Source organism: Genypterus blacodes, unplaced genomic scaffold, assembly GCF_046128005.1.
Source record: "Genypterus blacodes isolate CSIRO-AG114 ecotype Tasmania unplaced genomic scaffold, CSIRO-AGI_Gbla_v1 ptg000007l_1, whole genome shotgun sequence".
NCBI lineage: Eukaryota > Metazoa > Chordata > Actinopteri > Ophidiiformes > Ophidiidae > Genypterus > Genypterus blacodes.
The window spans coordinates 1,148,637-1,162,290 of record NW_027466821.1 but is presented as its reverse complement, the minus strand read 5'-3'; positions in this window follow the sequence as shown (position 1 = coordinate 1,162,290).

The window sequence follows — 13,654 nt, the reverse complement described above, 5'->3', positions numbered from 1 at the left end:
CCAAGTCAAACCAAGAGCAGAATACTGAATTTGAATGGACTTCCAGTTTCAGAAACTGCATATTACCACATGTTGTGTGAAGAATATTTGATTTGCAATCTGAGCGCATCCTAACCTTAAACTAGTTCATCTGGAGAGGTTTTGTTTTGCTGCTGACCAGATTTTTGTGCTCACTCAAATTTAAGTGGGAAACACTCAAACGTCTAAGAGAACCAGTCCAGTGAACTAGGTATGACTTTTTGTAGCGGCGACATTAGAGGAGTTACCGCACATGAGGATGCATAAGTGACCCAACAGTGTGAATGCAGACAATGTAAATAATTTGCGTGTCTGAGATGGGAAGGTGCGATCACACGCTGTTCTCTGGATAACAACCGCATCTGTGTTTTGCTGCTTTTGAAAGTCCTTCTGAAACGTGGAGTGTTTTGATCCGTTCAAACACCAGCTATAATTACAGTCCAACAAAATGTCTCATCTGGACAGAGGGTGAGACCACAGAGCCTGAACAGAGACCTTCAACCTCTGTGACTCCATGTTTATCCAGATGGATGTTGTTGTGACCATGAGTGTAGCGCCGCTCTAAGAATAGACCCTCTGCTTTCAGAAGTTACCTGGAAATCCTGCAACTTACCTCTAAATAAAGTTGAGATGAAAACCAAAAACTATCTCAAATCTCATTTCAAATGGTTGTTGAGTGCTTTTATTATGTAATATTCCGCATTCTGGTCTGAGGTCAAATCTCCAAGTGGAACCAAGGCTTTGATGTCGTGGACGCTCAGTGGTTCGCCCCCACAGCGAGCTCAACTCCAACATCTGCATAGTGACTAAATGTAAATGTACATGATGTGCTACCTTATTACAATAACAAATGCGTTTCGAATACAAATTTGTTTCTAAAAGTCCCAGGTTATCATGACAAAGGATTTACCCAAGGTAGGTTTCACTGAGCAGGAATGCTTTTGTCACACCCACTCAGGTACAAACTCAGATACTCACGTTGTGTCTGGTGAGGCTTTCTCTACAAGAACCCTGACATAATGAAGGATTTCGGCTATAGAAGGTAAACTATGTAGTCAGGGAGTCTCATGGACATGGAGATTTTAAAAACGTCCGGACAAACTGATCTTTCAATCCCACATAACATAGTTTATTAGAAACCTAAACTAAATTAGACAGAAAGATTGTTTAGTTATACATATTCCTATGTCCCACTTTGTACACAGGGGACTTAAACTGAATCTTCTACAAGCGTGGAGTTAGATAACATCTGTCTTTGTGCGGTGGAAGTGACAGCACAGGGATCCATAAGTGTCCAAGGTGTACAGATCAGGTGTGTTCCGTGCTGATGTCATGGTGTTACAGCAGTTAAAGTGTCCCAGTCACGCTTCACCCCGTTCTGTTACAGAGCAGTGACCCTGCCTCCTTTACACACTGTGGCTCTGTTCGTGAATCCTCAGAGCCCTTCAGTGTGCCACCACGCCGAGGCAACACAATACATCAAGGCCTCCTGATTCTTCCGCTCCCCTGCTCCGGTTATTAATTTGTCAGGCTCGTTATATAAGGCGTTATGCAATCTATTTTTCTGGGCTCCCCCTCCCCCTCGATCACTAACGGGCCTTTGGAGAGGTTGATGACATTCTCATGCTCTCATGAGGAGTCCCCCCCTGCTCCTCTCCTGCTGTCGGGGGGTCTGGCTGCAGCTAACCCAAACAAGCCAACGGTCAAGCAGGGTTGGAGGGTACGCCGCCATGACGCGCACGTGTCGGACAAAACTTGGGAAAAACAGGGTGCGGAGGAGGAGGGGGGGATGCTGGAAGAAACACACTGCAAACAATGCAGCATCAGGGAGAGGCACAGCTCGGGTCCAACTCATCCGCTTAAGATTTGAGTTTATTTCAGTAAAGAGCAGAGAAAAGTACAATTTACAGCCCATCTGCTATGACGCAATTCAAATCTGGATTAAGATAGTTCAGATAAATGGATGTAATTCATATAAACAATCTCCTCAAAAGATTAGTTCACACGATTAGACCATTAATACACATAGGAAAATTGGAATAAAGTATTTAAACAAATCACAACATTAACATAAAATATAACTGGACACTTAAATTGATATAAAAAGAATAAAAAAAGTATAAGCAATAAAATTCAGTGCAGAGAGGGAAAGAATTTCAGAGGATCTTACTATAACAGTCGTGGCGCCATGTTGTCAGTATTCCTCTGCTCTGCACCCAAATCAAACCATTTCCTCCTTCAGCATTCCTGACCTTCACCTCACTGATATACTAACACCATCTGTAACATGACACCCAAACACAACCGCTTGGATATAAAAATAAATCATATCTAGCAGAACTCAAACCTTGCAATGTAAGTCACTGACACAGGACCCAGCAGGCAGAGCTCTTCTTAACCCCAGAATAGCCCTCAGCAATCTTTGGCGCCATGTTACCTTTGCCAGGTCATGTGACTTTGATCGTATTCAGTCCCCGACACGTCTGAGGGGACGACTCGTCTCAATTTGACTCCTTAACGCTACTGAAACTCACACATACTTGTTTACGATAGGTGTTCAAGGCCACAATACACATTTAGATGCCGTTTTGTGACTTAGAAATACTAAATATAAACACTACAAATCTTTAAAATGTATATAATGTAAATTAAATTGCAAAAAAGGAATCGAATTTTAGTTTGTGCCTCAGTTTGTGCTACATGAGGTGACGTTTTGACTCAGTTCCTCTTTTTGGACAGAGTTTGGAGATAATGTGAGACGCATGAGTTCTTGTAGTATTACGGCGAGTAAATACGACTGAATAAAGCTGAAAAGGAGAATGAGGCAGTAAGGGAGCATCTGTATCGTCTACATAGCTGATAAATGTTAATTTAATGGGTTTATGGACACATTAAACTTGAAATCAACTTTTTGGAATGTCATAATCAATGAATTATTATTATTATTATTATTATTATTAGTTTATTATTTTAGGGACAATGCAGCGTACATTATTACACACATAGCCATCACAAATCAATGCATAACAGAGTATGTAGATGTGTTACATGAAAGGTTTCTAGCCAGATGGCTAATTTGCAACCCCAGTCCCTGGTCAGGCCTTTCTTAACAAAAAACATAACATGTAGTGGTCTAAAAAGTTATTTAAATTTAAAAACAGTTGTTGTGTACGTGTGCATACACCTCTCTATACACATAAATACCAATATCAAACATCAAAGGTATAGTCTGAGTCAGACGACACCAAACCATACACATCAGAACAAACACAGCATAAGAACAACACAAACAGTAAATCACATGACAACACAAACCCCAGACACCCTGCCGCTCTCACCGAAGCGAACAGCAAGGCATCTAGCACAGACAGTACAATAATACCTGGACAGTAGAGCGTGTGTACTGTGTGTGTGTGAGCGTGTGTGTGTCTCAGTGGTGACATCCCTGATTTACTTTCAGCCAGTGTTTTAACTTCCTATTAAAAGTTTTTTGTTCAGTTTGTGTTTTTAGTTCCGTTGTTGGTAAGTCATTCCAAAAGCGGGTCCCTATTACTGAAAAACACGACTGGCCGAAAGAAGTTTTGCGCCCCTCTACTATGCAGTTGCCACCCACTGCTCCCCTTGTGGCCACTCTCCTTGTGTTCGTTTTTGTCACGAGCGGACAGAGTACAGAAGGTGCTAGATTATTTGCGAATCATAATCACATTTGAGTTCAGACCAAATCTACACATGCTTGCTTCAGTAAAAGTGCTTTTTAGAAATCACAGAATGTAATTCATTCCACCAATATACATGTCTTACCCATGTTGTTGTCTCAAGCACAGTACATCAGTATTGTGTACATCTTGTTGTTCCCTAGGAGATAAAACTTAAGTTGTCACAGCAACAACAGAGAGAGTGAGTCAAGACAGCATCAGAATGGAAACTGTAGGATTTAGTTTTGAGTAAAGACAGACGTTGGACAGCAGACTTTAGAAAAGTTATATCGCAATCCTGATAAATTCCTTAAATTTGAAGGGTAAAATAAAAACCAAACTCAATGACCCCTGGGGTTTCTCTGCTCAGTTTGGAGTCTTTTCCTTTCCTCCTGCTGTGTCATTGTCATTGCTCCATCTTGTCCCTTGTGAGTTATGTTTGCACAAACAGAGTTTTGTCTGAGGGATCGTCATGTGGCAGTTGTTTTTCCCAAATTGAGTTGTGCTAATTCCACACACGGATGAGATCCTGCCATAAACGTGAGCCAGGGCGGGCGGGAGGCTCAATCCTGTACTTTTCCATCAGGCAGCTGAACAAATGCATGGGGGCCTCTAGGCTTCTAAGCAGCCTTGCCTTATCAGAGGGGGGATTCATTCTACCACCCTCCTTGTGCTTTTGTGTCGCTCCTCCACGGGGAGGGGGGGTCCAAGAAGTCCCTCAGTAAGAATGTTATTGTTTCCTGAGCTGCAGATGACACGCTTAATGACCGAGTGAGGTGCTGCAGTGTGCGAGTGAACGCAAACCACCTGCAACACCTCCTGCACTCCCACCACCTTCCTGTCAACCTTGTATTTTGGGATGTGACACTTTAACCTCATTAACCAAAGGGGGTCCTCTGGAGCGTCTGATGTACGTCAGCGAGAGAACGTGTGTTACCAACAACATAGCACTACTGAAACCCATTTCCTTCCTGTCATGATCCAGCATCAGTTGTAGTTAAGAACTTCATCCATATATGACGAAGAGGAAGAAACCACATGAAGGTAAACATTGTCAAAAACTAAACTAGCTAAACCTAAACCAAACATGACTGAAGAGAGAGAGAGGGAGAGAGAGAGAGGGAGAGAGAGAGAAAGAGAGAGAGAGAGAGAGAGAGAGAGAGAGAGAGAGAGCCAGACACCAGTTTACAGAGCTCAGCCAATCAGAAGGTGAACATTGTTCCTCCCAGTGGCCCTGATGACCTTTGACTCCTCCCCGCCTACTCCTGCCAGGAGACACAGCAGGAAACACGGGCGTCTGAAGACAAGCGGCCATCGCACTCCCAAAAGGAAAAAGTACAAAAATCAAATGAAATATGAATACAGTCTGATTGGGATTGAAAGCTGCATAAGCTTACAGCAAGCAAGCAAACAATTTCTTTGAACATATAAAAGTTTAAATTTTCTGTCAGTAAGGCACCTCTGCATACATTTCCTTACCAGACCCTCTCCATACTGGGATCTAAACAATGCCTCACATTCAGCAAACCACACAGTCCTATTTCTGTCCCTTGTTTATTCACATTTTCTGCATTACAGTAATTACAGTGTAGATGAAAACTGAAGTATGTGCCAAAAACACATTCAGACACAATCACGGCTCTCTGCAGCCTTGACTTTTACGGCATATGTTCATTCTGTACGAAAGGATGGACAGCAGTCATAGGCCACACATTTTGCACGGACAAAGCATTCAACAGTTGGAATTTGTCTATCATTGACCGCACCTTCAATAGGTTATCAATTCGAGGAACTGGAAAACAAGAGATTTCTATCCCGCTTGGTTCATCCCAATATGTTCTGAATTAAATTGGGATATTTTGTGTAATTCTTTAAAAATGGTGGATCATCATCATCATCATCATCATCATCATCATTATCATTATTCTTATTCTTATTCTTATTCTTATTCTTATTCTTATTCTTATTCTTGGTTTGGGTTAGTGATTATTATGAAGTTGAAATTGTATTGTATTTTTTCAACATTCACCATTTCCCGGCGGTGGAGACAGCAGGTCAGCACACCTTGTTATCAATCAACAAACAACCTGTCTCCTGCTTCACACACCTGGGCGCACACATTGCTGCTCACCTGGAGCTTTGAACACACTCAACAAATCTAGGCAGAGGCTCTACTACCTCCGACAGCCGCAGAAATTCAATGTCTCATCCTTTATCCTGAAGACCTTTTACTCCCATAGGCGTTGGAGAGTTTGCTGACGGGCAGCATCACCGCCTGGTACGGGAACGGCTCCACCAGCGGCTGGGCGCCCTGCAGAGAGTGGTACCTTCAAATGGACACATCTTCCCACCCTGCATGACAACTGCACCAGGGAGGTGAGGATGAGAGCCCAAAATATCATGAAGGACATTTTATACCACAACAATGGGCTGTTCAGGCTGCAGAGGTCAGGCAGACACAGTTAGTCTCTGTCCTCAGGCAATCCGGTTTGTTTCACTTACGCCAGGTCACTTAAGCTGCACATAGTGTCAAAATTGGTAGATTCTAGTAACTAGCAAGAATTTGTATGTTATGTACAGTTTTTATATCTAAACTTTAAGATTTGTGTATATAGATACACTTTCTCGTCACAACTTTATTTACTTATTTTATTGATATTTTGCAGAGAATCAGAGCCTCCCTTTAATGTCACTGCCTGTCTTCGTTTGCATCTCCCTGCATGTGACAAATAAAGAACCTTGCACCTTGAACATCACTGCTAGAATCTCATCTGATCTGTTCTCAATATAATTCTTCCTTTTCCTGAATGTCATTGAAATGTTATGGTTTTTGAGAGAACCTGCTCACAAACACTCCTGAAATAAATCTCAAAGGCGATGAATCAGCCACCGAAGCTTCCTGTGAGCTTCACTGAAGGACACTCAGACTCTACCTGGAATGTGAACCCTCCTGAACTTTACTAAGCTTCACCTTCTCACAGTGCTCGGTAGAAGAATGTGTGTGTGTGTGACTTTGTTTATTCTAAGTCACACGTATGTGGCATGACATGTGACCTGAACATCCTTTTTCACCTCCCACAGTTCATGTTGCAAGCACACATGTGTCAACTCACTCACTCGGAGGAGGAGGAAAGTGATCGCTGAGAAGAAGAAAGGTCACACACATCCTTATAAACAGGCACCTAAACACACACTGCATACAGCTACACAAATACAAACCCAGATGTTTGCACACTGACCAACAAGGGAAATGTAATGTGTGCCACAAACAATGATTTAGTTCGGCCTTTTGATTTACCCAATTTATATTCCACAAACTTATACAATTCCCAAAAACACACATATGCGACTTAGCAGCTCACTTAAGACGGTAATGTTTATGTGTTAGGATGAGAAAAGTGTTTGTTTTCTACCCTTCGCCTACTTCTGTGACCTTCTTGTAACCTTCACTGTATAACTGCACACAGACCCTCTCCCACACACACACACACACACACACACACACACACACACACACACACACACACACACATGCACTTACAGTCATGAGATTGTTTGTAGATAGTTGCTGCAACATAATCAATAGCAGCAATTAATAACGATCGGGATATAATTGAGATCTTATTTCAATCTACTCCTTTATTCATTGAATTGATCATCTCTTTTTCAACAAATACAGGTGCACGTACGTACTAATATGAGGGATAACGCTAATACAAAAAAGTGCTTTATTTATCTTAGCAATACTCCTACTTTAATAACAGGATAGTCAACAAAAATGATGAAATAATTGTTTTTCTATTTTGGTTTACAATATACAGAGAGTAACATCAAACTAAAACAGTAAAGACACAAAAACGAACAGTGAGATATCCACGGTGTGTTACAGGAGTTTTGAAAAGTCAAGTATATATATGTCCACATGAGGGCGGTGTTTCTCCACAATAGCAGTCACCCTGAAGGAATTGTGGGTATTGTATGAAGGCTATTTGTTCTGCAAGTAGATAATATGCTTTCCCGTGGCAGTGACAGTAAAATGCTGCTAAACACAAAGGAAGAGTCAAATGTTAAAATCAGTTTTATATTTGCCAAAGATTCTTTCTCATACAAGTAATTTGGATCTGGTTGGTTTTGCGCTCTGTCTGGCATGCAGTAACACAACCAAGGTGAGGGATGCAAGGTTAGCAGAGACAAGTTTCTTTCTCCTGCTCTTTCCATCCCCAAATAGAAGAATAGAATAAAAGTGTTGTGAGGTAAAGGCCTCATAAAACAGCTCCAAAACAATTTCACATTCTTGGATAAAAAGTTGCATATGCAGCATAAAATGAAAGGCATTCTGTGTATGTTTGTTGGAATAAAGGCCAAGTCTGGACATCTGCAGCATGAAGCATCTATCATTTGGAGGATGATAGATGCATTCTGTTCATTTCAGTATCTCAACCTCTTTCAAGTCCCACATCTTAATAAAACAAGTAAAAGGCTTTGTGTGATTGATTTTACTCCTCCAGGCGCTGGGAAACACGTTCATCCAAAGGGAAAAAGTAAAGTAAAAGTGCAGTAAGTAAAAGCACAATTTGGTTTCCCGGTGCTTAATACTGGGAACACACGGGAATGTTTGGTTATTGCATCACAGCCTCTGAACACGGCACACCTCCGCTCTTTGTAATATTGTCAATGTGGAAATGTAATCTCTCATTTGGTCTCTCTGTCTGGATCAGCGTAAACTTACTCCTCAGATGTGAAACAGAAGCCGTGTCGTGGAAACTTTCATCCAAAGCAGTTTAAAATCTTGACAGATCCAAAACAGATCTCTCAGATTGAAGACGCATTGGATAAAAGTCACTGCTGTCAGACCTTCATCCTTTAGTTGTCTGCTGATGGAGACTGAGATTCTCTATATTTGAAGTGTCTACAAAGCCATGGTGGCTGCTATATGCACATCACGAAGTCAGGTTGCACACTGTTGGTGCGTCTCTGTTGTCACACAAGCTCCTAATAACCCTAGTGGTGTGTGGGTGGTTGAATTTCTAATGCACACGTTTTAGGTTACACGGGATTCAGCCTCTGTAACCCCCAAAAGGGTCAAAAGTCACATGAAAGCCAACATGCAAGTGGTAACCTTGCCTGTGATGTTTACGAGGGTTTGGTTAATGATTGTCAAGGTTCAGGTGAGGAATAACTTGATTCTAAACTTTGAGAATAAATTATATTAGCCCAAAAGAATTCAGTCCTGCATTTGTGAGCTTAGACAGTCTCATACATTAAACCATAGGACCTTTTAAAATCACATGGGACCTGTAAGGTGTTACATGCATTATTTAAACACACATACACACACACACACGGTCCCAGAGAGTTTTTGAACCAGGCCGAAAAGTATGGAGGTCCTAACATTCGTGTTTCAAATACAAAATATGCTGATAAAAGAGATTTGTTAAATAGTTTACAGCCAATTTCATTCAATCCATCTGCATCAAATTCGAGATGGTGAATGTTTCACTCAACTATTTATTGCAAGTTTGACATGCTTATGTTAAATCCATTGAAAAAAGGATTAATGACTAAAGATGCACAAGAATGAAAGTCCAATAAACAAACAAAAATGTGTTAAAGCTGCAGGGACATTCGCACAATATTAAAGGTTAAAGTATTATAAAGCCTAAGGAAATTAGAGCAACACCAATAACGAGCAAAGAAGCAATGGAAGGGAGGAGGGCAGACTGCTTCCATTTTGTTCTGCTTGGTCGAGAGAAAATATTGTGTCCTACAGTGCGGTGCTATTATTTTTAAATCCAATTTTAGCAGTCTATGACCATATCAATGTGGGAGGAGCCATCATAGCATTTGGCCTATTGGTAGCGCAACAGCAACATGCCAAAATGAAATAGATGCAAATTTCATTCACGCACAAAATCCTGATCCTCCAAATCATCATGGGCAATCAGCGTGATTAGAATATAAAGTTTCAAGAGCTCTGATGGTGCTTGAAGATGAAGATGAGCAACGCGTCCCTGCTGAAGGATGTGGTGAAAGATTCTGAAACACCAGCAATGCTGAACCTTTTGAGAACCTCAAATTCAAATTTAAATAGTCAGAGCTACGCTTGTTTGAGGCTTTCAGCACCCAGAGCACATCGTGACTTAGTGTGCATTTTCTCCCTGCGTGTGTTTATACCAAACTCAAAAATGCAATCAAATATTGAACACAATGTTTTTTTCCCCACACATACAACCATCAATTGGTGCCATTTAAGTGTTTCTCCACACACAAAGAGAAACACACACACTCACACACATACTGACATGACTTATTCACGCCTCTGGTAATTACAGTGTGTCTGTGCTCGGCCAAGAGTGGCGGTTACCTCCATTAAAACCACTTTTGCAGTATTGAAGTACCATTTTCCACCAGACATGTCACGTCATTGACCAGCGCAGAGAGGTGATGGCTGGAAAAATTGTTAGATGAAGCACAAACGCTGCGAGGAAAGAGTCACATATTGGCACCTTCAAGAAAACAAACACTGCAAGTCTGACAAATCTACAGTGGATTATTGGTCAAGTGCCTCCTGCTGCCTCCTGCTTTTCCATCCAAAGCCTCTACACAGGGCAGATCTAATCAAAAAAGCAATCTGACGACTCACAGCCAATCCAGGACCTCAAACTGACCAGCGCCATGCATTTATGAACACGAACACGTAGCAGACCTAATTCTATTCTAATTAAAATTTCAAACTTTATAAAACGTTTGGTGGTGAAATGAAATAACATTAATGTTGTGTAACTTTTGAATTCCTATTATTTGACTACACACCATCAGACAAAAACACTTTCACTTGATGTCTGTCTGATAGTTCTGTGGCTAAATCTAAGGAAGCAATTCCACCATATATCCATGACTTCTATTCTGATTTCAGTCCCTCCCAGATTGATAATCTTGTTGGTAGTACAGGAGGGTCACTGTAGATGACTCTTGACTCCATCGCCTCTTTAAAAAAGAAGATAATAAAACAAAAGAGGTCAGCTCTGTGGTACAATACTCAAACCTGCAACTTAAAGCAAACACTGCAGAAACTTGAAAGAATATGGTGTTCCACAAAAGAGGAAGAATCACTGAATTGGCAAAGCTGCAGAAGCACAGTATCCTCAGGAGATGGATTGCTGAAGGGATGGATGAATGGATGGATTATTGGATAGATGGGCGGCTTTTCCTCTCCATCAATTAAAGCATTTAAATCACAAAATGCCAGCCAGTGCTTCAGTTTTGGATAATCAGATGAAGTGTTGCAAATAGAGACAGTTGATGCTGTGTGCTGAATACTTGATGGCGGCAGATAGTGGGGCAACACAGAGCGGAATATTTCACCTCATCACAGAACAGCTGTTGTAATTTCAATTTAATGATAATATTTTAGTGTCATTCAAAAAGGGAAACTAAAAGATAAATACAACCATGAAAAGCGTTTCAGTGTGAATGTAAAGATTATTCGATGCAGTTTTTGCAAATAAGAAAATTATTTAGATTTCCTGATATTTCTAACACAGACCTTATTGATAGATGGAATGTAAAAATGAGAAAGATCAAATTAATAAGAAGAACGTGTGAACCTAAAAAAATGAAAGTACAAATTTGATATGGAATTAAAAACAAAAAAAATAATATTTGAAACTAAAATACTGAAGGTGAAAACATGAAAAACATTCAATTCAAATTCAAAAGATTAGAAAATGGAAATGATCAGATCAGACACAGAACTGTTTCTGATTAGTGTGTGAGGAAGTTCAGCTTTTGAACTTCAGTCTTTCTTTCTAAGACACAAAACATTTGGCACAGATTCTGATTTCCATCCTTTGGTCCTCTGCTTGAACTCGGGAACCTGCTGGCAAAATAGTTTACCTCTATTTTTGATAATAGCTGCAATTACCTGCGCATAACGCCAAGGCAGGACAGAAAGCCTGCAGGCTGTGGATCCAGGATATAAAACCAATGAACCATTAGATTATAACGTGGAAAGTCATTTTTGCAGTTCACTGCTGTTGATGCTGATGTATCCCTGAACAGAATATATGTGATATGAATACAATATAATGTCATTTCAGTGTCTGGATGTGAAGTGAAGATGGACACTCTGGCAGACTCCCTGTGGGCCGTCCCCTTTGATGGTCGGCACCATGGAAACATGCAGCAATTTGTCTGTCACGGTGTCCCGGGTAGGAAGCTCATAATTACGAGTGCATTGTGATTAAACTGATGTCAGGATTATAGGGCAACATGGTGTCATGCTCACTTCCGTGCAGTTGATGGAATGGACTTCAGAGGAGAATATTTTGATCGATTTTTTGGTCAGGTATTGAATTTGCGGTTGCCACGGCAAAGGATCTACAAGGCCGAAAAAGAAACGAAGAGGAGAATAGAAAGCTTCAAGCTCACAGTGCACAACCTTGACAAACTGATTTGGTGGAAGAGAACTTTCATGTGTTATGAAAGAAACATCTGCCAGACACACACACACACACACACACACACACACACACACACACACACACACACACACACACACACCGATGGTAGTAGACATCTTGCAACAGAATATAAAGGAAGCCGCTGAGAAGAGTCAGAATGTGACTTGTAAAATATTTTGGATTACATTTTATGTTCCATCTCACTGATTTAGAATATTTTTGGGAAGAAAGCTGAGGATTTACGCAGATCCTTTGCACAGCTAAATATTATATAAATCCTGCTAACGATTACCTTTTTTGCTTTAGTGTGAACTTCATGTGGTTTCTGGAAGGCTGTGAGGTCGTTTGGCTCTGGCATTATGGGGGATTTTGTAGAGCCTGAACAGCACAAATGTACTTCTCTGCACAGCATTGTGGGACAACTCTGAACATCATGACCACACTCAAAAAAAGACTGAATAGAGAGACACAAGTGTATTGAATTTGAACAATGTTGAAAAAGCTGCCAGCATGATTATTTGGCACTCTTTTAGGACAGGATGAACAATTTGTCAATCACCTGCAATTTCTCTCTGTCCTTTCTGTTCAGTCTTTCATTTCCTGTGCAGTTTGAGAAGCCCTGTAAAACCAGGTTGATAACAGTCTCCATGGATTTCTGCCATATGTTTGTCAGCTCCCCGTGTGAAGGTTAGAGTCTAAGCTGAGCTCAAATGCAGAACACCAAAAGGCAGGAGGCAGAGGTTTGGTCTAAGGATTTACTGAGCACTTGCAAGATACACACACATACAGGCCTCTACATTACATTACGATCATTTAGCAGACGCTTTTATCCAAAGCGACTTACAATAAGTGTGTTCAATAAAGGTAGATAAAAGAACTTCAGGTCACAAGAAATCGTAAGCGCATTTCCTTTCTTAACCAACAGCTAAGAGCATAACTAGAGCTAGAGTAGAAGTGCAATAAGTTAGGTAACCCTCAACAACACACCAGCTGACAGGAAAAACGACAGAGAGCTAGGCTGATTGCAAAAAGGACAGGAACAGGACGGATATTGACAAATGGATAATAGAGGGGGGAGACCAAACCTGGATTGATTGGAGGTTTATTTTTGGCAGATGTAGTGCATGAAGTGACAAACTCCCCAGTGTCTTTGTCTATGGATGACCAGAAACAAACAGCAAGCAATGGATTTGTCAATGTCATTTACTTTCACAAAAATCTGAATGCAGGACACTTGACTTGTAATAGAGTTTACTTTTCCCCACTGTGATACAAGTCAATTAACACATATTGATGTGTTAATTGACTTGTATGTCTGAGAAAATGAAAGGACATCTTCAAGGTCACAGATGTAAAATTAGAGCAATGTTATCTCTAATGAAGCAGATCATCTCTCTGACGTTAACAGCCGAATGTTAATGTTCCCTCTGTTGCAGTATCTGCACAGCTTTGGAGCTTTGGAACAGTCAGCTGGGGAGA